This window comes from Camelus bactrianus, chromosome 12 (genome assembly GCF_048773025.1).
Source record: "Camelus bactrianus isolate YW-2024 breed Bactrian camel chromosome 12, ASM4877302v1, whole genome shotgun sequence".
Lineage (NCBI taxonomy): Eukaryota > Metazoa > Chordata > Mammalia > Artiodactyla > Camelidae > Camelus > Camelus bactrianus.
The window spans coordinates 10,117,426-10,142,934 of NC_133550.1; positions in this window are offsets into that span (position 1 = coordinate 10,117,426).

The window sequence follows — 25,509 nt, forward strand, 5'->3', positions numbered from 1 at the left end:
ATCTACAGTATTTGATACAAGAAAATCATATATCAGAATCCTGTATCCTACTGTGTACAATCTTCAGCTTCCTTCTCTACTGTTTCCTAGTAGATGTAAGCCCCAAAGGATGCAAGAATGCACTCACGGGACCTGGGGAGGGGATAGGCTTGATTCTGCTTTAGAAACCAATACTGCACAGTAGGGGGATTGATTGCCAATTTTTCTTGTTGCTGCACAATCTGCAGCAAAACTCAGGAAGCACATAGTAAGGCAAACTAAACTGACTTCATGGTAGACATTTCTGTTTCAAAATGGCAAAATGTGTCACAATGTTTATCTTACTTCAGCTCCAAGTGATCTAAGGTTATTGTAATTTAGTCTCAGTCTCGTACACATGGCACTCTTAAATACAGTTCATTTCAGAGATCCATTAATCAGTTAATCAAAACAGTAATTCAGTTTACCCAAGGGAACTAAAATGATGACAGTAATAATACAGCAACAGTGGGAACAGAATCCAGTGTTAGTCATTATGATGGACACCAGAAAGCGCTTAAGGGTTCCCTGCTATTGCTTGACGAAAAGTGCTGACAGGAACAGGTGAAGTCTAAGGACCTTATCTGGGAATGATGCTAGGGTAGATTTCTCACTAAAGGGGAAAAAATTTAAAGCCCTGCTTCTCCACAGCCCGTGCTCTTTGCTTTTTTTCCAGCAGGGATGGCATCTTTTTGGAGTATTGTCTTTGGGTCCTCTTTTGAGATCGTGATCCTTTGTAACTCATAAAGGCTGGTACAAAGTGGGTGTTAACTGTCTCCCATTTGGTAATGGGTTTTTGTTCTGGAAAAGCCTACAGTAGTAGTTCTCAACAGAAGGTAATTTTGCCACCAGAGGACATTTGGTGATGTCTGGAGTTATTTTACATGTCAAGACTCACCCTTGGGTCTTTCATTCTTCCCATTAATCTTGACTAGAAAAGCCATTCTCGCCTTAGCTTTTCTCATCTTCACCATAAATGTTCTTGCCGTGCTTCCCAAACTTTTGAATAAAGTGATACTATTTGCACAGTCACTTTGGGCAAAGAGAGGTGTCACTTGCTCATTATCCTGGGGCTTCAGCTATCCCAAACCCTCCCAGCCCCAGGAGCTGAAAGGATCAATAATTTGACACACCAGTAACCCACACTTGTGTGTTGTAGGTGCTGATTGAGAGTGTCTGTCTAGCCTCACATTCAGGCTTTGTGAGACTTCTCTGTTTACTCCATTGCTCACTAAAATGTGATAGACAACACTACTAATCTTACATCAATAAGAGCATAAATTTATAATCAAAATCAATGATTACTGCCCACATCAGATGCCCTATGTCTACAAACATCATATCTTCATGTTTCCTAATATTTTAAACATTATAGAGAGATTAATTCAAACATGATCCAAATTGTTACTGGGGATCAATTAAAGAAATAGTTGTCTCTTAAGAGGACACAAATGGCTAGGATCTTTGTCTCAGTGTTTTTCTCATCAACAGGAACCAGTAAGAAAAAGTGAATTACGACATAGTTATGTTCTTTTCTAGCATACCATTAGTTCTTACCTTTACATGCTATTGTAGTTCACTTTACCTCACAAAAACATTTTAAATGAGATATTAGCTCAAATTTAGCATAACATGTCAGGAAGTTGAAATATGAATCTCAGACATTATAGCATGTCAGTATAAGTGAATTTCCTTCCGTGTCTTTGTCACTTTTGAGCCAATTACCACCCCCCCCCATTGGATTTTGGTCTCTTCAGGTAACACTTCCCCACAACTCCCATCACACCAATATAAGTAAGTTTTAAGCCCTTTGAATTAAATAAGTTCACAGTGTCCTCCTGGCTAACTTTTTTTCTAGCTAATCTAGAATTTCTATGAAATGTGAACAGATCAAATAATCACATGCATCCTATTTCTTACTTGAATGTGATAATTGTTAACAACTTCTTGCAGTATTTTCTATTACCATGAATAAGATCACATTGATTCACTTCATCGAAGGTGCCGAAATATTAACCATTTGCAGGAACAGAATATATTAAATGATCTAGTTTATTTGATAGGTTTTTTAATCGAATTGCGATTGGGAAAGATTATAGAATTTTCAAATATAGTATCTCATGTTAGAGGGTACTTAGCTTTCTCATGGCTACAAGCTTTCAATCTGCTAGGTTAACAATACCTAGTAAATCAATAATTTAATCTCCTAGCAAAGAGAAGGCATGTTCTTGTGGAATTCCAGAAAATAAGATGCCAGTCATCTGTGAATTATCCAAAACCTAACCCCAACAAATCACCTACTATAAGCGCATGCACCTGTGTTTTTTAAAACAAATGCCTGTTAACTTATACTGTAGATGCTTTTGGGTTTTGACATAAGAACTAAACTGAAAAGAAAATTGTGGTTCATGTATCTATTGATAACCAATGTGAAATTTGTCTCTTATCTAAAAGCAATGTTTATAACTGCTACTCCTGGTTACACACACACAAACACACATGCACACGCACAAATTCCTTCTCCCTTTTTCCAAGTAGAGAATTGTTTATGAATTGAGAAAAAATTAATTCAAAAATAATTTATGACACATTGTAATGCCCTATAATGGAGAAGAATATGAAAATGAATATAGATGTATAAATAAATCACTATGCTCTACACAAGAAATTAACAAAACATTAAGTCAGCTATACTTCACTAAAATTTTTAAAAAATAATTTCTAGACAGTGACTCATAATTGGTAGACTATTAAGAAAGAAATTTTTCAAATATATATCTCTTTAGATCTCTCTGCTGCTTAAAGTCTTCAGTAATCCCCCCACCCACCCCGACTGCAGGATAAATTCTAAGCCCTGTTTTAGGCATGCACACCCGTTCATGCTTTCCAGCCTCATCACTCACCCGTTGTCACCATGCTTTCTAATCCATGTTTGGTTTATTTGATGTTGCTTGAACCCACACACCAGAAGTATTGTTATTTTATTCCTTTGCCTAGAAATGCCTTCCCCAGGCTTCTACATCTGATGTGCTCAAGTATTTCTTCCCACTGAGAGTAATCAGCATTCCTGACTTTCCTGGAGCCTGTAGCCCTAGTTGGCCACTTGCTTTTCTTACGGTACCTTGTGCACACCTCTCCCTGGGTTAGAGCATAAAATACTTCCACAGCACAAACATACTGGATCCTCCTCCAAGAAACATACAGGACCTTAGAATGAATTTTGTACAGTAAACTTACAGTTGTTTCAACATCAGCTTATTTCCCCTTAGAACCTCGTTCCTCTGCTTAATTTGTTTTGACCTTATAGTCTTCTATGACTACATTTTCAAATAAGTAAATTTAGTTATATTAACTTAAAAGGTGGCATCAGAATTCTTTTAGAGAAAGTTGCCTTTATTAGGAAGCACAGTTTTAAGCCCCAGGGAAAAGGTAAGCCCCTGCAGGCATGTGTTGGCAGCCTTCAAGATGACAAAAGCTGTCATGAAATTGCTCTGCATTAACAGTGAAGAGGACTTTGTTGGTAGGAAATAAAGAGGAAAGAAGAGAGGAGGGGGAGAAAAAGAGTACAATAGCAGATTTCAGCTAGAATTTTGAATATTGCAGAGAAATTCAGAAACAGGATTATCCTAACATTAAGCTGATGTCACTGACGCAGTATGGACCTGTCCATCATTCCAAACGTCAGATACATAATCTGCTCCAAGGGACAGAATTCCACCTCTGGGATGTCTGGGTACATAGCAGAGACACTGGGAATGATGCTGTAAGAGAATCTCCAAACTGAGCTAATCTTGGAGGTGACAGCTAGAGTCAAGTCTATACATGAGAACATCGGAACTTCTGATGTCTACAGGAATATTTTTCTAGGCAATGATAACAATCTATGGAAAGCCTGTTAAGTCTATCTGAGCTACACTTTAAGGACAGTGTGACTGCACCTGACAGCTAGTATGGAAGAAAATCAATCATGGCCCCATTAACATAAGACTTTTTTGAAAAAAAAAAAAAAAAAAAAAGTTTAGCAAAAGAAGGCTCCAAAGGAGCTTTCTAATTTGAGAAATATGGGTGGTAATTTTATAGGACTTTAGCAGGTGGGTTTACATAATTTTCAGCTCATTTTAAGAGCAGTGTAAAGGCAAACATAAATTAAAAATAAAAGGCTTAATGTTCCATTTTGGAAATAGACTTCTTCTTTCTCCCTTTCTTTAGAAAGTTTATTTTAGAAAACTTAAGTTCTTTTCTCCATCTCTTTGAAATGCATGTAAATCTTTTAATAAGTTACTAAGTGTCGTGCCCAGCTATATGACCCAAGAATGTCTTTCTCAAGGACCTGGGAGCCATCTCTTTGAAATGCAGACATCAAGGAAGACAGCACCCTGCCCCTCCTGTGTCTGTTGGGAGGGCAGGAGCCTAACTTTAGCAAGTGCCTGGCTCCAAGTTGCAAAACCACCTCTTACAAAGATAAGAGAAGTTTATTTTCCCTTGGTATAAAAGCAACTAACTAATTAAGGTAGTCATCCCAAATACCAGGGGATTTTAGGATGAGCTATGTGTGACAAATGATGCCAACAAGTATCTGACTTGGCTAGTTACTTCTTTTTTAGAACATGTAAGGAATGGTTGCATCTGTGCACCCATGTAAAAGGGTGAGGTTTCTTGTCTTCGAAATCGCCTGTAGTACCTATCACAGTCTGGTTTAATGTTCATTCAGTAGTAAGACTTTTCTTTCTCTACTATCCTTGTGAGGTTTTCTGCACTGGGAGAAACTTTTGTTTTTAATTATTTCTCCAACAGCAGTTGGTCAAAAGAAGTTTCTTCCCAAAAGGAGTGTTTTTTTCTTGTGGATTAGCAATCACTGGGCAATTAGATTTTACTGAGAGAGAATGGATAAGGGGGTGTTACCCAGTTAGAGACCAATATTTCTATGCCAAAAAGGGTAGGAAGAAAACAGCTGTGAGAAAGAGAAGGGGTGCAAGGACATGTATGAATTGCAGTGGAAAATTCTCATCCAATATCTATTACAATGAATTGTAGAAGTTAATAACAATTATTTATTGATTTGAATTCTCCCTCTCCCATAAACATACTGACATCAAAGGGATGGTGTAGCTCCTATCTGTATCCTTGCCATCTAGCATATACTACAATGTAATACTGTTTTAAAAATTGATATATAATTGACAAACATTATATAAGTTTAAGGTATATAATATGTTGATTTGAAACATTCACATATTGCTGTATAATTACCACCCTAGCTTTAACTAACACCTCTCTCACATCACATAATTGTTTCTTTTCTGGTATAAGAACATTTAAGATCTAGTCTCTGAGCAATTTTGAAGTATATAATACAGTATTGTTGATTATAATTAATATGCCATACATTAGCTCTCCAAAACTTGGTTGTTTTCTAGCTGCAAGTTTGTACCTTTCAATAACATCTCCCCAGTGCCCCTCCCTCCCAGTCCCCAGTAACCACTATTCTACTGTTTCCACCATTTTAGCTCTCTAAACTTCCATTAAGTAAGTGATTCCAAAGAATACTTGTTTTTCTGTCTGATTTATCTCATTCAGTGTAACGCCTTCAAGATCCATTCATGTTGTCCATGTTGTTCATTCTTTCACATGACTCAATGACACTCATTGTATATAAGTACCACATCTTTATGCATTCATCCTCTGATGGATGTTTACTTAGGTTGTTCCCAGTTCTTGGCTATTGTGAATAATGCCGAAATAATCAAGGGAGAGCAGCTATCCGTTTGATATCCCGTTTTCGTTTCCTTTAGGTATATATCCAGAAGTGAGATCGGTGGATCATGTGATAGCTCTATTTTTAATTCTTTAAGGAACCTCCATACTGTTTCCCTTGGTAACTGTATCAATTTATATTCCCACCAGCAGTACACAAAAGGTTTCTTTTCTCAGCATCCTTGCCAACACTTACCTCTTTTCTTTTTTGTTGTAGCCATTCTAACAGGTGTGAGGTGCTCTCATCGTGGTTTTGATTTGCATTTCCTTCATAATAAGTAATGTGGAGTCTCTTTTCATGTCGTCTTTGGGAAAACATCTATTTAGTTCCTCTGCACATTTTAAGTTGGATTGTTTAGTTTCTTACTATTGAGTTGAATGAGTTCCTTCTATTTTTGATATTAACGCCTTATTAGATACATGATTTGCAGGTATTTTCTTCCATTCTGCAGGTGATCTTTTAATTTTGTTGACTGTTTCCTTCCTTGGGCAGAAGCTTTATTAGTTTAATGTGGTCTTACTTGTTGATTTTTGCTTTTTGTGTCTTAGTTTTTGGTGTCATATCCAAAGAATCACTGCCAGGCCTGATGTCAAGAAGCTTACCCTCTATGACTTCTCGATGTTTTATGGTTTTATGGTATTCAAGTCTTTAATTCATTTTGAGTAGATTTTTGTGTATAGTGTGAGATAGGGATCCAGTTCCTCCATTTGCATCTGGCTGTCCAGTTCCCAACACCGTTTATTGAAGAGACTATCCATTCCCCATTGTACATTCATTGGCTCCTTTAGCATAAATTAATTGACCACATGTATGTGGGCTTATTCTTGGTTCTATTCTGTCTCACTGATCCATGTGTCTGGTTTTATGCCAGCACATTCTGTTTTGATGCAGCTTTGTAGTGTAGTTTGAAGTCAGGGAGTGTGATGCTTCCAGCTTTGTTCTTCTTTCTCAGGATTGCTTTGACTATTTGAAGTCTCTTGTAATTACATATAAATTTTAGGATCTTTTCTATTTCTGTGAAAATTGCCATTGTAATTTTGATAATGATTGCATTGAATCTATAGATGTCTCTGAATATTATGGATATTTTACAATATTCTTCTGACCATAAACATGGGATATTTTTCCATTTGTGTTGTCAACGCCTTTCATCAAATTCTTGTAGTTTTCACAGTACAGGTTTCCACTTAAATTTATTCCTAAGTTTTGTTTTTGATGCTATTGTGAATGGCATAGTATTTTTTAGTTCTTTTTCAGAGACTTCATTGTTACTGTGCAGAAACACAACTAACTTCTGCATATTGATTGCACATTCTACAACTTTACTAAATTCACTGATCAGTTCCAAAACATTTTGGGTTGGGTCTTCAGGAATTTTTTTAATATATAAAATTATATCATATGTAAACAGAGACAATTTTACTTTTCTGATTTGGATAACTTTTATTTCTTTTTCTCATTTGTTTGCTTTGGTATGACTTCCAGTAGTACATTGAGGAAGAGTAGTGAAAGTGGACGTACCTTGTCTTTCTCCTAATATCTGAGGAAAAACTTAGTCTTTCACCATTTAGTATAATGTTGGCTGCGGATTTACCATAATGGCCTATTTTACTTTGGGATATGTTTCTTCTATACCCAGTTTGTTGAGTGTTTTATCATGAAAGGATGTTGTGTCGAATGCTTTTTCTGCATCTATTGAGATGATCATATGGTTTTTATCCATGCATTGAGCCATCCATGAATTCCAGGGATAAATCACACTTGGTTATAGTGTATGATTCATTTATGTGGTATTGAATTTGGTTGTTAGTATTTTGTTGAGAAATTTTGCATCAGTATTCATCATGTATATTGGCCTGCACTCTTCTTTTCCTGTAGTGTCTTTATCTGACTTGGGAATCAGGGTAATGCTACCTGGTAAAAATAGTTAAGAGTGTTCCCTGCTCTTAGAATTTTTGGAAGAGTCTGAGGATTGGCATTCATTCTTCTTTAAATATTTGATGGAATTCACCAGTGAAATCATCTGATCCTAGGTTTTTCTGTTGCAATTTTTTGACTACTGATTTAATCTCCTTATTAGTTACCGGTTTGTTCAAATTTTATTTCTTCATGATTGTGTCTTGGGAGGATGTATATTGTAAAAATTCATTCATTTCTTCTAGATTATTTAATTTCTTGGCACATAATTGTTTGTCTCTTTTGACCGTATGTATTTTTATGGTATCAGTTGTAATGTCTCTCCTTCATTTCTGATTTTATTCATTTGAGTCTTCTCTCTTTTTCTCGTAGTTATTCTAGCTAAAGTATTGCTAATTTTATCTTTTTTAAAAAAACAAAACAGCTCTTATTTTCTTTTCTATTGTGTTTCTGATCTTTTTTCATTTATTTGCTCTCTGATCTTTATTATTTCCTTCCTTCTGCTAACTTTGAGCTTAGTTTGTTCTTTTTGAACGTAACAGCTGACAAACATTTGCCAAGTTCTAGGCTTCTTTCACAAATTAATTTTGTAACAGGGGCAGCTATTGCTTAAGAAAAGAGGTCTTCTTACACAACCCTTGTCTTTAATTACCTTATTTCTCTGTTCATTTATTGGAAAGATTAATTGTGCTCCCCAGAGTCTACTGTCATCTGAGTCTGCTTTTGAAATTTGGCTCTTTCATTATGTTTGTTTGGTTTGGTTTTTAATCTTTATTCTTCTAATAACCTCTTTGTCACAATCCTAACACCTTTTCACTACTAAATATTCATTCAGAGTTTACATGATCCACAGTATAGGGTTCAAGAAAATTTGAAATTTAAGGATATGGCTTTCTCATGCTTAGTACCGTTACCTCATGGCACTGGACATTATCCTCATTACTGTGCATCTAAGGGTGAACATTGTGACATAGCCCCTCAAAATCCCACACACAGCCCCCAGGCTTGCCTTAATCAAATCTGTAATCTCAAGGGGGTTAAATAAACTTTTCCTTCTCTGCCTCCTCCAGTGTGATACTAGTCATCCTACTATAATCATGTCTATCATGTCTAACTCCTTCACCACCTCTTCCATCAGACTGAGAGGCTCCAGAAGATCAGAAATATGCTCTATTTTTTAATCACCAGCATCCAGTACCTTTTCTGGTACTTATAAATATTTGCTGACTTAATGGATGAAACATTCATTTCTCCAAGTATAAATGAACTTTGCTAAATTAGACCAGGATGAGGAAGAAGGTTTATCCAGTATACATCTCTGAATGATTGGTAGTGACCATCTAGAAAGCTATATTGAGAAGGACTCTGAACATAAATATAAATATGTAAATAAATAAGCAAATAAGTATACACACACTCCTTGAAAAGACTACTGCAATAAATTAGTAGTGTTTGCTATGAAGTGGTAGAATAATGCTGGCATTAGTGACACATTTACCATCTCGAGGTCAGATTTAAAACACATATATATTATATTTTATAGTTAGTTTTCAAAGACCCTAATGTATTTCAAAGCATTTGCTTTTTCAAAGCAACCTTGTTTCCTGCTTTACAGATGTGTAAAAGGAGGTTAGAGCATTAAGTCATTTCCCAAAGCTTATAATTTATAAGGTTAATCACTGGCTAACCTGGGACTCAAACCTGACTTCTAACTACAATAACAACAAAATACCAGAGATCACCTCACTACATCACTATTGCTCACTTCTTGATTACCTGTAATTATATGCAGCTCACGTGCAGGCATTCCCAAGCAATATATGGATGGCTACCATTTTAGCATAATTATAGCAAGGAAACATGATGGAAAATACAAACTGAACAATTTTACCAAAATGTATCCAGGTGTCTCTTGTAAATGTCAGTTGTATTAACAGCTGCTAATTACATGTTCTTATACCATTCAGTGCAAAGTACTGTGTAGTCACTTAGATTGGAGGTTATTTGAGAACAGTTTAACAACAGAAATGTTGTTAATGAACTTTGATGGTGAAATTAAGTTGAAGCCCTCCTCTTTGCCTTGTTTTAGAATAAATAAGCAAATACCTCTGAGAACTATGACCCAAGTATAATATATCTCAAAAATACAGAAAGGGAGAGAATAAAGCATGAGGTAAAAACTCAGAAAGGCTGACCCAGAGATTAGCCTTTCCATGTATTTTGTTTTGTTATTATCTGTGTTCATAGTTTTTTCCCAGGGATTTAGAAGTTGATGGCCAGTAGAGGAACAATTCCAAAGGTTTCTGCAATCCCCTGTGAATTCTAGTAAGGCCTTGACCTAAAGAAATGTCTCCTGAATTGGGGGTTGAGGAATCAGTTAGAGAGACAGAGGAGGGGAGTCATGAAATTTGTACGTAGATGTGAGAAGACGTCTTCTGGTCAGCATAGCTGTGTGACCATGGGCAAATAGATTTCCCAGAAGTCTCTGGTCTCAGTTGTCTCCTCAAACCATTGGGATAACATGGAGCTGCGAGGCTCAAATGTGCAAATGGGCAAAATACTAGGAAGATGCCAGGGATATGCCAGCCACTCAATTATAAGCCATTAGTTGGCAAAATTGTTTTTTTTTAATAGAAATAATAGCAGAAATAGTATTAAGGCAATGAATGCTGTAGTGGAAAGAACGTAGACTCTGGAATCTAAATACCTAGCTTTAAATCCAACTTCTGCTGTTTATAAACAAACCTCTTAACCTCACTGTTTCTTAGTGTCATCATCGGCAAAATGGTTCTAATAATATGTAATGCAAAGGTCTATTGTGAAGATCAATGCCTTGCACATTAAGAAAAAGCCTTTGTAAAGTGAAAAATAGTATATACATGTTGGTTACCCTATTCCTACATATGCTCAGCAGAGCCAGTTTGTGAGTTAAGTGTGACTAAATCTTCCTGACTAAAATCTCCAACAGGCCTAGTGTGGATTTTTTTTTCCACCATTAGAAATTATTTTTGTAGCTCATACAAATACTTCCAAAGAAAGAACATTATGAAGCTGTTATGTCAGTTACACCATAGGGTAGGCTAGATGTGGAACAGATGTACGCAGCTCGTTTCCACTCTGACAACTAGGTATGAGCAGATTTGAACGGGGAGTTGGAGAAAGGGTGGAGTCAAAAGAGAAAACCAGAGCACGAAACACTATTTGGGAAGGGCAGAACTGAGTAATTGATTACATGAGCAAAAAGCACTGGACCTCAGAGAGAGAGACGACATTGGTAGGATTAAACACCAGAGAAAAATTACACCCACCAACCACACAATTCAATAAGTTAGACCTCACTTGAATTTTTGGTCATTTTCTTTTTGTTAAAAACTATGAAGAATATATTATTGGACAAAACATATTGCTCAGTTGAAGTATGATGTGAAAGCCATTTTTTAAAGCATTTATTTTCTTCACTATGTTACTTGCCAGCTAATTCATTCAAGTTAACTACAAATACCACACATAAATGCCCATTTTCTTTAAAACACTGATAGGGTAAAAAAGCCTCCTTGATCCTAAATTGTTTGGTGTTTTTCCCCCAAAGATTCTGTGATGAACAGGACACAATTCTAATGTGTCATATTTCCCGAAACTCTTTATAAAATAGAATACAATATTCTAGCCACCAGAATTTGCTCTGTAATGACATTGCCATCCAGAAGAAGTAGAGAACAGTAGAAGAAGCGGCCTGTCGGCAAGTCTTGGTAAAACTATGTATCCTTTCACAGCAGACAGTAGCTATTAGCTCTTTAATATGGAAATGAGCAGTCTTGGCATAGTTTCAAAACTTCTGAAATGTCACCAGATACCTTGCACTGCACTTGCCTGAACCACAGAAATTACAGCCGTGTTCACAGTCTCATTTAGAAACATCACTGACAATTGTCTTAACTGGCTTTTTGGCTTTGAAACCATAAATTCTCTTCTCCTCTGTTTCCTGTCCTAAAGCACATATATCTGGAATTCCCTGGCAAGAGCAACCTTACCTTGGCTGTAAATTTTTGAGATACTGTGGTAATGCTAATTCACAAACAAGATTGTAAATTGCCCGTTATTCTAAATTGTGCCCTGTGGCATTTCTTAATTAATGTATAAATGTATTGTGTTCCTTTCCAGACACTCTACCTAGTCACAGGAAAGCCACAGTGAGGGCTTTGTGGACATTAAGAATTAGTACTTTAAGTAGTAAGCAGACTGGAGACTGAGATACAAAATTAAGATGAGTGAAGATAAGAAATAAGGATTTATGCAAAACTTAGCCCATAAAGATGTTTCCTCCAAAGTTAGGAGTGCTTTGGGTGGGTCTTTTCATTTACTCCATATCACACTCAGCACTATGTCCTGCTCAAATATGCATTTTATAAATACCGTTGATGATGACACACATGTGATTTTTAGTAAGACCAGAGCAAGGAACCCAAAGTGCCAAGTTTCATTAAACCTTTTTTTCCCCATGAAATGCGTTCTCTCCCAAATTTCCAAGTTACATAATGAAACATCTTAGCTTCTGATTTATGTTCTGGTTCCCAATGCTACTTCTAACATTCTCATCCCCCGTCTCTGGACAATTTTTATTAGGATCTGGGATGTTGGAAAGTGGAGTTGAGTGATGCTGTTCTTTTGAGAGTCTGTATTTGCAAGAGTCCCCTTCTTGGAAGACCAAAATGTCTCCTAGGGAAAAAGGGAACCAGGGCCCTCTGTGAGGTTTTTAACAACTATATATAAAATAGATAGACAAGAACAATCTCTTGTGTAGCACAGGAAACTATATTCAATATCTTGTAGTAACCTATAATGAAAAAAATATGAAAATGAATTGATGTATTTGTATGTGTGACTGAAACATTATGCTCTATACCAGAAATTGACACATTTTAAACTGACTACACTTCAAATAAAAATTAAAAAAAATACACACACAAAAATTTCTAATGAGCTAGAATAAGCCCTTTGAGTCCAAACTTGGAAATGAATAATAAAGCTCCTGAGGGGGAAAATCTGCACAAAAGAAAACAGCCTGAATTAGTGATCTAGCTGCAAAACCGAGACCTCGGCATGTTTGGAGGAGATGTCTAGGCTCTGGCAGGGCTTGTGTTAAAATAGAATCCAGGCTGATTTCGTCTCCTTGGCATCTTCCACATGCGTTAGGGTCACACTAAAGATCAAAACCCCCAAAGAGAGATCACACCACTGTTGGCTGCGAAGATTGCTACAGAACACACTGTGATACAATGCAGGATCATGCTCTTGCTTTGCAAACCTGGGTATGTAACTAGCAACAATACCCACAGACTCCTGGCTTCCCGGGCAGCATCGCAGCCCTAGCTTCCCCACTGGCAGAGTGATTTCTCAGGCAAGTGAGGTCCACTTGATGGCAGCAGCACTGACTCTGGCCAACTCAGGGGTTGGTGAGTTCCATCTCAAGTGGCTCACTGACTTGCAGGGTCGCCTATAGGAGAAGCACGTTCCTAGGTTAACGAGCATTTTTGGGGTTTGGGAAAAAACTCTAAGGAAGTAAACTAAGGCCAAGTCTGGATTTGATGCCAGTTAATAGGTGGCCTGTTAGAGCATTCAGACCTGGAGCAAAACGTAAGCATGATCTTAATTTACTAAGCTGTCCAGCTGATGTACCTAAGCTTTTCCTCTCCCTAATCCAACCTGCAAGAACTCAGGAGATCATCTGGGATAAGAACAGGCAAATGTAACTAATGAATCAAAATGTCAGTTCAGTGGTACATGTACGAAGCTTGAAATGCCATTTTTCACTTGAGCCAGGCCCCCGCACGCTGTCGGTGAGCTAGTTTCACATGGCTTATTCCAGCAGAGTTTGCCCAGCCAGGCTTCCTGCAGCTGCGGCGCACGTCCCTCATACTGATCACCAAGGGGTACTTCAGTGCCTCCCTGGGAAGACCCCTCTCCTCTCAGTCTCTTTCCACCGATGCCAAAGCTATGGTTCACACACTGAGAAGTCTTCACATGTCTAAGGAGCTGACTCATCTGCTTGCTTTCAGTCACCATCTTTTTCTCCTCCCCTTCCCTTCATTGAGAGGCCATGGCCCTTGACCACCTTGCAGAGCAGTCACTTCAAGCTCTCAGCTATCTTCAGCCCATCTATTGACCCCCTCCACAGTGGCATTCCCCCTCACTGTGTGATGGTCAGTGGATTTTCTCTTCCCAGTTTTAAAGGTACATGAATTTAGAACAGTGAAGTAAGATTATATATTTTTAAAGGTTTCTGATAATCTACTATTTGGATATTTGAATCTTTATTTTTTCCATGTTTATAATTAGAAATTTTATAAAAACCTTGCTGATTTTTTTTTTCACTGTTTTGGCAGAATAATCACATACTAATTAAAAGTATGTAAAATGTTATGAATTCTTCAATATTACATAGGCTTAAGTTTTTCTAAGATATAGATAACTTAGAGTTTGGGGGAAAGATTTAAAAGAAAAAGAGACCCAACATATCTACAATCAAATATATCCCACTACCCTATTAAAAAGGAAATGGAAGAGTATGACAAAGTTAGAATAGTAAGAATTATGAGTAGTGACAGGGCAGAGTTCTTCACAGAATTCAGTCGAAGTTATAACTGGCCTACCTACCTCCAAGCAAGAGTAGCTAATAATTCACAAAACCCTATTCTCACCTGTCAGTCCTCACCAAGACCCAGAGAAATGAAACATGACCTTCAGCTGCAGGACAGGGGTGACGAGGAGAATACAGCTACCTTAGTTCCAGTATCACATGGACCTGTGCAGAAGCAGACAGGAACGTAAATGCTGGTGCTACATAAATGTAGTTGAGGAAGGCTCCACACCTTAAAATCTGAATTGCTCACACTTACAGAGAGCATACGAATTGTCTGCACCTTGGATGTCGAAGATGACACAAAGAAGTGGTCACATCAAGGTGGTGAGTCAACTCCTTTGAGGCAGAAAAGAGGATGAGGAAACTACCAAACTCAGTAATATACATGGAAGGCTAAAGATCAAGGCATTTGACTCATGCGGTCTAAACTAGATGTAGCTCCAGTTTTCAAGTTAGGAAGGTACACTGATTGGTGCGAAAGCCAAACTGATACTGCAGAGACTGAAAAATCAGTGGTTCAGTAAGAGGAATTTGCTTCTTTCCTGTAACTGTCCAAGACTGGCGGGTACCTCTCCGCCAAGCTATCGGTGGTTGGGAGGAGCTGGGCAGCCCTACCATCCTGTGGGCACTGGCGTCATCTGCATGGTAGAAGTGAGTTTTCAGCCAGGCCAGGCTAACCAGTGTAGGAGAAAAAGAGACCATAAAGAAAACCATCTTTTAAAGCCCAGCCCAAAGGGGATGCACTTGACTTCTCACATTCTACTGGGAGAAGCAGAGAGGAAAACCTGGTAGACAGCTAGCAGAATTTGACTTAATAGCAGGGCAGCACATAAATAAAGATACATTTCATTTTGGGTTTGAGAGAGCTGTGTGGTTGGATGGATGGTTGCCCTTTATTAATGGTTTTCTAAATGGTACAATTTGTGATCTAGCTGGTGTAATGACTCTTACCTAACCCCTTTTATGTTACAAATTCAATGTCCTGGGCTTTAGGACCACTTATGTTGTTTGCAAAAGAAAAAAATTTCATTGATTTAAATGGACTCAAATTGCAAAAGTTAAAGAGTGTTGAGAATAAGAAAAGTAGGTAAGCAGCAACATTACTGAATGGTATCTAAATAAAGATATCTCCAGACCTTCCCTTTTCTGTGTTACCAAGGATTTGCATCCATTTTTCCCCATCCTCAATTTTCTCTATTGCTATATCAGTATTTGCTACCTTTCTATATAGTGATCAGTGACAGATAGGCACAATACACATATGCACATGTGTAATACATCATTGAGAAATATGCCAGATACAGAAAGAAATACTGTACGTAGAACCTAAAAAAATTAAATTCAAAAAGTGGAGAGTAGAAAGTGGTTACTAGGGGCTGGGGGGTGGGGGATATGAGAAGAATTTGCCAAAGGGTACAAAGTTGCAGTTATATAGAATGAATGAGTCTAGAGATCTAATGTACAGCATGATGACTATACTTAGTAATATTGTATTAAATACTGGAAATACACTAAGAGTAGATTTCAGGTACATTTTGAAAAGAGATGGTAACTATGTGAGATATGTCAATTAGCTTGACTTTAATCATTTCACTATATACATATATCAAATCATGTTGTATATTTTATATACTATTTATATTTAAAAGTATATTTTTAATTTTTCACAGAATTTTTTTCTTTTAGTGATGTATAGTCAGTTTACAATGTTGTGTCAATTGCTGGTATACACCATAATGTATAATGGTTCAGTCATACATATACATATATATATGTGTGTGTGTGTGTGTGTATATATATATATTCCTTTTCATATTCTTTCTCATTATAGGTTACTACAAGATAGTGAATATAGTTCCCTGTACTAAACAGTATAAACTTGTTGTTTATCTACTTTATATATAGTATTTAGTATCTGGAAATCTTGAACTCCCAATTTATCCTCTTCCCTTCCCCCCTCACCCCCCTGATAATCATAAATTTGTTTTCTATGTCTGTGAGTGGCATTATTTTATACTTCTTTATGGCTGAGAAGTAGTCTATCCTACATATATCCCACAACTGCTTTATCTAATCATTTGTCAATGGACATTTAGGTTATTTCCATGTCTTGGCTATTGCAAATACTGTGTCTGTGAACACTGGGGTGCATGTATCTTTTCAAATTAGAGTTTCCTCCAGATACATGCCCAGGAGTGGGATTGCTGGATCAAATGGTAACTCTTATTTTTAGTCTTTTGAGGACTCTCCATACTGTTTTCCATAATGGCTGCACCAAACTACATTCCCACCAACAGTGTAGGAGGGTTTCCTTTTCTCCACAGCCTCTCCAGCATTTATCGTTTGTGGACTTTTTAATTATGGCCATTCTGACTGGTGTGAGGTGGTCCTTCATTGTAGTTTTGATCTGCATTTTTCTAGTAGTTAGTGATACTAAGCATTTTTTCATGTGCCTGTCGGCCATTTGTTTGTCTTCATTGGAGAATTGCTTGTTTAGGTCTGCTGTCCCGTTTTGGATTGGGTTGTTTGGTTTTTTGTTAAGTTGTATGAGCTGTTTATATATTCTAGCAATTAAGCCTTTGTCAGTCGCATCATTTGCAAATATTTTCTCCCTTTCTGTCAAATGTCTTTTTGTTTTGTTTATAGTTTCCTTTACTATGAAAAAGCTTTTAAGTTTAATTGGGTCTCATTTGTTTATTTTTGCTTTGATTTCCAGAAAATATATTTTAAAATGTGCTGTATACTGACCTGGGGACCAACTGACTTCTGGTATTATTGGGAAGTATTATTGGAAAGGAAGGTCATTCAAGGAGCTCCAATCATTTTGTCCATAACACTGCTGTCTTCCCTCAGAGCAAAGCAGTTCAAGAGGTTATGAAGATGTGTGTTTAATGTTGTCCATGTACTTAGAGGCCAGACTCTCAGCTGCTTTGGTTTCTGGCCCACTCACTTTGACTGTTTCGCTACTCATATGATAATGGGAATGTGTGTGTGTGTGTGGGGGGGGGGTGGATGTTATGACAACTGGTGGAGGACTTCCTGATCTGGGAAAAGGAGGGGATATGGTATTATGGCAGTCTAACAAGAAGAGTTTAAAGAGTGAATTTAACCTGAATTTTTTGAACTAGATCATTTGAGGGTCCAGAGTCCCAGTGCCACTCTTTTGGTTTCCTGTTATGTTGATCTCAGCAACATCCAAATAAAGAGTGTGGCACATTCTCAAAACCGGAAGGCTCCTTTAACTCTGCTGAGCTGTGAGCAGTGGCAGTGTCTGGAGAAAGCTGCCCAGAAACAGGTTTACACCATCTTAAAGATACTTCTATCAGTATTTCTTAGGGTTTTTAGCTCATTTTACTGACAAGACACAGCTTCATCCCTATAAAAGCAACTGCCTTCCAGCACAAGTTTTGTCTGTATGTCAGTATTTCTAATATGAAGCAGAGGAACACAGTAAGGAAAGTAAAAGAGGAAGTCTTCCATCCTGATTAGACATAGAGGCTCTGCAGGCAGACCAGTAGATGTGTGCCCATTGCTTGCTAGCTTTGAATCAGGCCAACGTGTTTAAACAACCGAGGGCGCAGGTTCCTCTTCCTGTAAAAGGGCTGTCGTGTTGGTTGCGCTGCGTGGTCAGAGGACTAAGTGAGGGAATGTAGGGAAAGCCCTTAGGACAGTGCCGGGCATGTGGTGAGCAGTCGCCAGGCGTATCACAGTTACCTACTCTTGTTTATCCTTTGATGGACTTTGGGTTTAAGAATAACATTGACCACTTTCACAAATTATGGCAAAATACTGCTGTGGTCTCTTTCCAGATCTGCAGCCCATAGTGTCTTTCATTGATATCTAAATTGGTGGTAACTATGTGCATTTCCACAGCACTTGAAGCTAATGCTTTCCTGTATGTTGCAGTGGTGACTGATGGTCAAAACATCTGAGGCCCACTATGCTTGGGAGACTGGTAATGAAGCTTATAGAGCTTATTGAAAGTGCCATTTAACAAAATATATTAGCCCATTCCAAATGTCATCTCCAACTTTATTGTATTTCAAGTTAAACACCATGCAAAAAAACAAAAACAAAAACAAAAACCAACAACAACAACAAACAAAACAGATCTAAAAGGCTCCATTACTTGCTTATTTTCAAGGGCACAAGGAAAAGGTCACCAGTTTACAAAAGCGAGGGTCTCTCTGGTACCTCTCTGACTAAATGGTGGAAAGCCAGCTAAGCACAGAACAGTCACTGGTAATGGTTCCTCTCTTATTAGAGATAATCAGTGTTTTCTGATTTCCAAATCTTCTTTCAAAATAGAATCTGCTCATCTCACTATTTCGTGGCATCTCTTTTTGGTATCCATTAAGGTAACATTTCCTTCCCCACTCAGTGGGGGAGATTGCTCTCTTGTGGAATGCCACCCTCCATAAATAAGGGCAGTGTGAGCCTTCCATCACCGTAATAGTTAAACGATGGCAAAGCTGAGTAATTGAAATAGAAAGAGAAGTCACCTTGACAGGCCTGTAACTCGGAAAGCAGCTTAAGGCACCAGAGCTTTTATTGCAAATGAGTTGAGTGAGTTTATATCTATTCACCAAACAAAATACATTTAAATAATATTCCAGCTTTGAGACAAAGCAAGGAAATTCTTCTTGGACTTTTTACTACTCTGTCAATTATAAGGAAATATGCACATTTTGGAAAATAAAAAACTGTAGTTTCTCTAGGCATTATGCAAATTATTGATGTCACTTTGGGGTCTTTTGCAAAAGAATGTCACCAAAATAAAAAAAATGAAATGCTTGCTGTTGACCCTTCCTACAAATTCTAGGATTTTTTAAAAAAGATGAGGTTTTGTTTTGTTATTGTTTAATATCCCACAATAGGTATTAGAAAGTCAGCTATATGAGACAATTTGGTAGATTTGGAGTTGTATTAGCCAAAGTAGATAATAGGAAAAAATACAGACAATAAGGAATTTAGAAAAATAAGTGTGCTTCTTTACCACACAGCTCACGGGTAGGATCTTTTTTCTCCTGAATTGAACACAAAATTGCATCAAATTGCCTTTTGGCATCACTAAAGTAAACCTCTTTTGAACACTGTCATTATTATTTTTCACACAATCCAGGAAATGGCAGCACTTCGCTTTATATAATAAAAGTTAGAAGACCACTTTGAGTCACAAATAGGTAGAATATTTTATGACTTTTAGTTTGGGCAAAGACTCCACTTTAATGATCTGAACAGAAATTAAATTGCCAGCTCAATATTATTGATACTGAAATTCCATACAGTAAATACTGTATGACCCAATGATGAAAATTAGAAAGCTTTTTGTAAAATAAATAAATAAATAAAATAAAGAGAGAGAGAGAAAGAACTCAGCCTTCGTGTTTATTGCCAATTGAACAGATTTCTCCAAATCTAATAAAATGTAATGTGTTCCTGTTTTGACGCATTAATATTTCCCATCACACTTTCAGTGGCATGGTGATCATTGCTTGAAATTAAATTAAACTTGAGCAGGCCTAAGTCTAAGTTCAAGAGCCGTTTAGTTGCCGCATGACATATTTTTCTGAAAGTGATAGAAATATAGTGAAATATGCAGAAGTGAATTCACCAGGAATATGCCTTGTGGTGGTGTTCCACTAGGCAAGCTGTGTTCTTCAAGAAATAGGTATTTGTTTTGATGGAAGCAACCAGAGACCGTTTTAGGGAATTCAGGCCCCATTGCAATTGGGACTGTGTAAAAATCTTGCACGCTGACTCTGCTTGCAAACCAAGCAAGCTTTGTCCCAGGTGAGCTGGAAGTGACTGCTCATGTCCCACTGGACTTTGCAGGACCACCTACCTGTTAGCTAGGGATCCCTGTTTAACATAGTCCTTCCCCAATAGAGAGCTTATTGCGTATGTACAGGATACTTACAGTTTCTGCATGTGCAGGCACATGCACACATACACACAGATGCCCACATGTTGTGTAACTGGGATATTTTTCTTTTTTAAACATCTTTTTACTTAGAATTACTATTGTTTTCCTTTATCTAATGCTCAGTGGAAACAAAAATTAATACTATAAGGCTCTTGGTATAGCCAGGAGAGTCCAGAACCACCTGCTGAAACATGGATGTGAAATTTTCCAATTTGTTTGTGTTCTATATATTTTCCTGGTTTCTCAACTTTGAATATTTGTCAGTAGATATCACCTGGGATTTTGTTACCAAAACTGAAAATAATGGTGTATGATGTGACACATACAAGTATACTTAAGAAGAAAATAGAAGAGGATTTTTTAAAAATCAGAATATCTTTTAGAAAATGAGGTATATTGTTTTTTAGGCCTTTGCATGGTCCATGAGGAGGCTGCCCATCTGGGCAGGATATTGGCCGGACTGGTCTCCGACTCAACTGGAATCATTAACTAAACTCAGAGATAAGCATAAAAGGGTGAAAATATTGAATGGGTCTGGGTCTAACTATAGGCTTGGTCCTGGACATTCTGTTAACATAAGTCTTAATGTACTTTGCTGAAAGCAAATTCTTAAAGGGCCAAGCCTGACAATTGTCTTCCTATTTCAATGACCTTTTAAAACTGTTACAATAAATCTATAAAACAGCTCTATGCTGCAGTAACATGATGGAGCTGATGGTTATCCTGACATTTTTTTCTTAGGTATTATCCTTTTTGCTTCCATAAGCAATGCTATAAATTTTAAGTACAACTACACTTTTATAGAAAAAGGTATTTAACATAAAAATCAGCCTTCAGCGTTGTTTGACCTGAATATTAGCAAATTATAAATCCCTTCATTCTCAGACAAGCAGTGTTCAGTGTTCTTGATACGCTATACAATTACTGCTTTGCCTTTGCCAGGCTGATTTATACCTGAAGAGCAAAAGATACGACAAAGTTACTTCTTAGCTTAAACTATTTGAATAATTTAATTCTGTATTTCACTTGGCATATGTAAATAAGCCACCGATGGCTATTTAACCGCCTCGCTTTAGATGACATGCTCTCTTTGGATTCACGATTCCTGATGAAGTAGCCCCAACATTTCCAGTTGCCTTGTCTCTACCTGTCAAATACAGTTGACCCTTGAACAACATGGGTTTGAATTGCACGGATCCACTCATACATGGATTTGGGGGGATTTTTGGTAGTAAATACTACAGTACTGCATGATTCCCAGTTGGGTGATTCTCTGGATGCGGAACCACAGATACAGAGGAACTGAACTGTGTACAAGAACAGCAAACTATAAGTTAACACTCGGATTTTCCACTGTGCAGAGGATTGCCTACCCCCAACCTCTGCATTGTTCACGGGGCAACTGTGCAGTGACTATTGATGTAAAATCCCAAGTTAATATTTAAACCTATGGTTGTATGTATTTTTTCCATAGACTAGACTGACAAATTGAAAAATCTGGTTTCCTTGACTTAGTCAAGACTCATCTACATGGCGAGTCACTAGAAACAATTATTCTTTCAATCCGTTTGACAGGGAAGAAAATTGAGTAAATTTTGTCTCCTGGCATATTTGCTTAGAGCCAATCCCTACAAAGCTTTGAAAAAGTGGAAATGTGGTAAATGCTTGTATAATCTGATCAAAGCATAGAGTCATAAAAGATAACCTACTTTACATCCCTTATCCAAGCTTAGATTTATCATACTGAATACACAATTCCCAGATTTCTACTGTTCTCAGCTTCCTGAAAATGATTCTTAAGAAGGAAACGAAACTTAGTACCCAGTTTGCTGGGACCCTGGAAGAAGCCCAGTGTAAGTCAAGGAAGATAGTAATCTTAGAACTGGACATTTGCTGTAAGACAGTACCTGAATGCTTGGTTTTCAAATCTAGATTTTTTTCCTGTTACTTATGTCAGAACTGAGATTATTGTTCTCATAAAACCTCTCCATTAGCATCAGTGACAGAGGGAAGGCCAAGGGCTTTAATTAAAGAACTCTCGAACAGCAAAAAAAATCAGATGAGATCTTGTGTTACATTTTACGGAAGGACATCTTGACCGACAGTGCCACTGCAGAGACCTTGCCTACCAAAATAGCAAGTTGCCAAAATGAAATGTTTTCTGATAGAATGATTGAGAGATCATGATTCATGCTTTATGAGTAGGTGATGATAATATGCAACAAATCTTACTTACAACTATTAGAGAGTCAAGCCTCAGTCAAAACAAAACAATCCTTTCAAAACACTCTGACTTGATTTGAACCTGGAAATGTATTTGTTCACGCTGGCAATGGTCTCTCTGGTGAAGAAAATGAAAGTTTCCATTATCTGAATGTCCCACTGTTTTACCCTTAGGCCTAATAGGTTGAAAGTGGTTTTGGTTTTTTTTGTTTTTTTAATAAATGTATTAGTTGGGAAACTACTCAGTAATGATGATGATGGTGATAACAACTTAACCTGCCGGAACATCCTTGACATTAATTACTTCACTAACTTCTCACAGCTGCAGAGTTAGATGCTACTGCCCTCATCTTACACATGAGAAAATTAGGACCTAGAGACCGTAAATAACGTGTGCCAAGCAGTGGAGACTGAACTGGGACCCAGGTCTGTCTGACTGCAGGTGCCAAGCTCTGAACCACTGCACCAGACCACCTCTGTCTTTTCAACGGAAGTAGCCTTCAGTTGAAAGAGGGATTGCAGCTGCAGGAAATTCAGCATCTTCTCTTCCCCACAGAGGAATAAAGACTTCTGAAATTCACTAACTAGACTTTCAGTATTGGGAAAGAAAATTAGACAGCCCCTCTGGCCAGGAGGCTAGTGAATATCTTATTCCAGCTGAAAATCTTGGTGCTTGTGTTTAGGACCGTGAGCATTACATCACTGTCTATGGCATGAAAGGGCAGCCATGCCTATTTCCAGTCAGCTGTTTGCAGCAAGATCTTTTAGATTATAAAAACCCAATTACGTGGCATTCTCTACCAGCAGCACTATGCTTCCCTCCATATGTTCCTCCTGTAGGTGTCTAATGAGTTCCCACATAAGAAAAATGACAAGGAAATCTATCTGAGGAATAATCTCGCAACTGTGGCATACGGAGACGTTGTTTTTAAGTCCCTTTGCCGTGATTTCTAAGCACAGCAGCAAGATTACCTGGTGGTAGAGGCTAGAAAAATTGTCGTCTCCTTCTTGTCAGTTCTGCCGTGTTCTCTGCTGCAAATCTCAGGCTATCCTGTCATGCTTTGTGCTAACAGTGAAGCAAGGCAAAAATTCTGTCGGAATTTAAGTACACACTTTACCTTGCCCATCCCATTGTGAACCTTTTTCTGCCACTAAGGTCAACTCCTTAATGCTATGAAAGGAATTGTTAGCACTTATGCATTTGGTGTATTTAGCTCTCGGTTATTTATGAAGCCCTCTCGTGGGACTGAGCAGTTTATGCTCCTCCAGATACTGGTGAGGATTTGCTAGACTGACAGGTCTTACTTCAGCAGACATTTCCCAACCTATAGCTCTGCTTTTCCTGGTTCAAATGGAGAAGTCACTGACAGCTTTGAGGCAAGATGGCAGAGAGATGTAAAGTAGTGGCAAGTCACTCTCCACCCTCTTTTCCTTCCAGTTCCTTAAAGACAGTGATTTGCAACTTATTTCCCCCACATTCCAGTTACACAGACATATATTTAACTTTCAGTGTACTCATTCACAAATACTTAGCACATTCCTGGATTGAGCAGCTCAACACTGCCTTCCATCATAGTTCTGTGTGTTCAGTGCTGCCTACGAGTGCGTGCATTTACTCCACTGGTTGTATGCCAGTTCCTAGTTTGATCTTTGGTGTCTTGACATGAACAGAATTGGCACAGTCTTCATTCAGAGCTATACTGTGATTCAGCTGTTCAAGCAAGTGCGTATTCCAGCTTTCCTTTCCCTCCCTCCCTCCCTCTCTACTCTCTTCTTTCATTTCATCATTTAAGCAAACAGCAGCATAAGTATCTGATACTTGCCAGACACTGTTTTAGGAACTGGGGAAGCAATGCTTAAAAAATTAAACAAGATCCTACTTTTATGGGTTTACATTTGAGTCAAATGGGGCAGGGAGATAGAAAGGCAATATGTGAGTAAAGTAGATGATACCATATTTGATGAAAGCTTTAAGAAAAATGAAATAAAATGGTGGTGTCAATGGACCGAGTGCTGCCTACTTTAGATAGGGGCACTTAGGAAAGGCATCTCTTAGGAGGAAACATTTGAGAAGATACATGAACGACAAGCAGGAAGGTAACTATGGGGAGGTCTGGAGGAAGAACTTTCCAGAGGGAACAGCTCGAGAAGGGAATATGGGGTTTATTCTATTTTATTTGAAATGTTTTAGACCATGGGAGGGACCTTTCAGAGGAGTCATTTATACATTTTTAATATAGACATACCTTGGAGACATTGCAGATTTGGTTCCAGACCACACTGCAATGAGGCATATATCACAGTCAAGCAAGTCTCATGAATTTGTTGGTTTCCCAGTGCATATAAAATTATGCTTACCCCATACTGTAATTTATTAAGTGTGCAATAGCCTATGTCTAAAAAAACAACATACATACCATAATTTAGAAAATCATTGCTAAAAATGCTAGCCATTTTCTGAGCCTTTGGGGAGTCGTAATCTTTTTATTATGGAGGGAGTTGCCTTGATGTCGATGGCTGCTGACTGATCAGGCTGGCGGTTGCGGAAGCTTGGGGTTGCAGAGGCAATTTCTTAAAATAAGACAAGGAAGTTTTCCACGTTGATTGTGTCTTCCTTTCATGAACCACTTCTCTGCAGCATGTAGTGCTGTTGGATAGCATTTTTTATCAACTAAGTTGATGTAATACGCTAAATCCTTGGTTGCCGTTTCAGTAGTCTCTAGGTCATCTTTACCAAGAGTAGTTTTCATCTCCAGAAAACGCTCTTTGCTGATTCATAAGAATAAACTGCTCGTTTGTTCAAGTTTTATCACGAGATTGCAGCAAACCAGTCCCGCCTTCAGGCTCCACTGTTAGTTCTCTTGCTCTTCCCATCACATCTGCAGTTACTTCCTCCACTGAGGGAGCCTTGAACTGCTCAAAATCTTCCATGAAAGTTGGAATTAACTTCTTCTAATCTCCTTTTCATGTGGGTGCTCTAACCTCTCCCATGGGCTGCAAATGTTCTTAATGACATCTAGAACGGTGAAT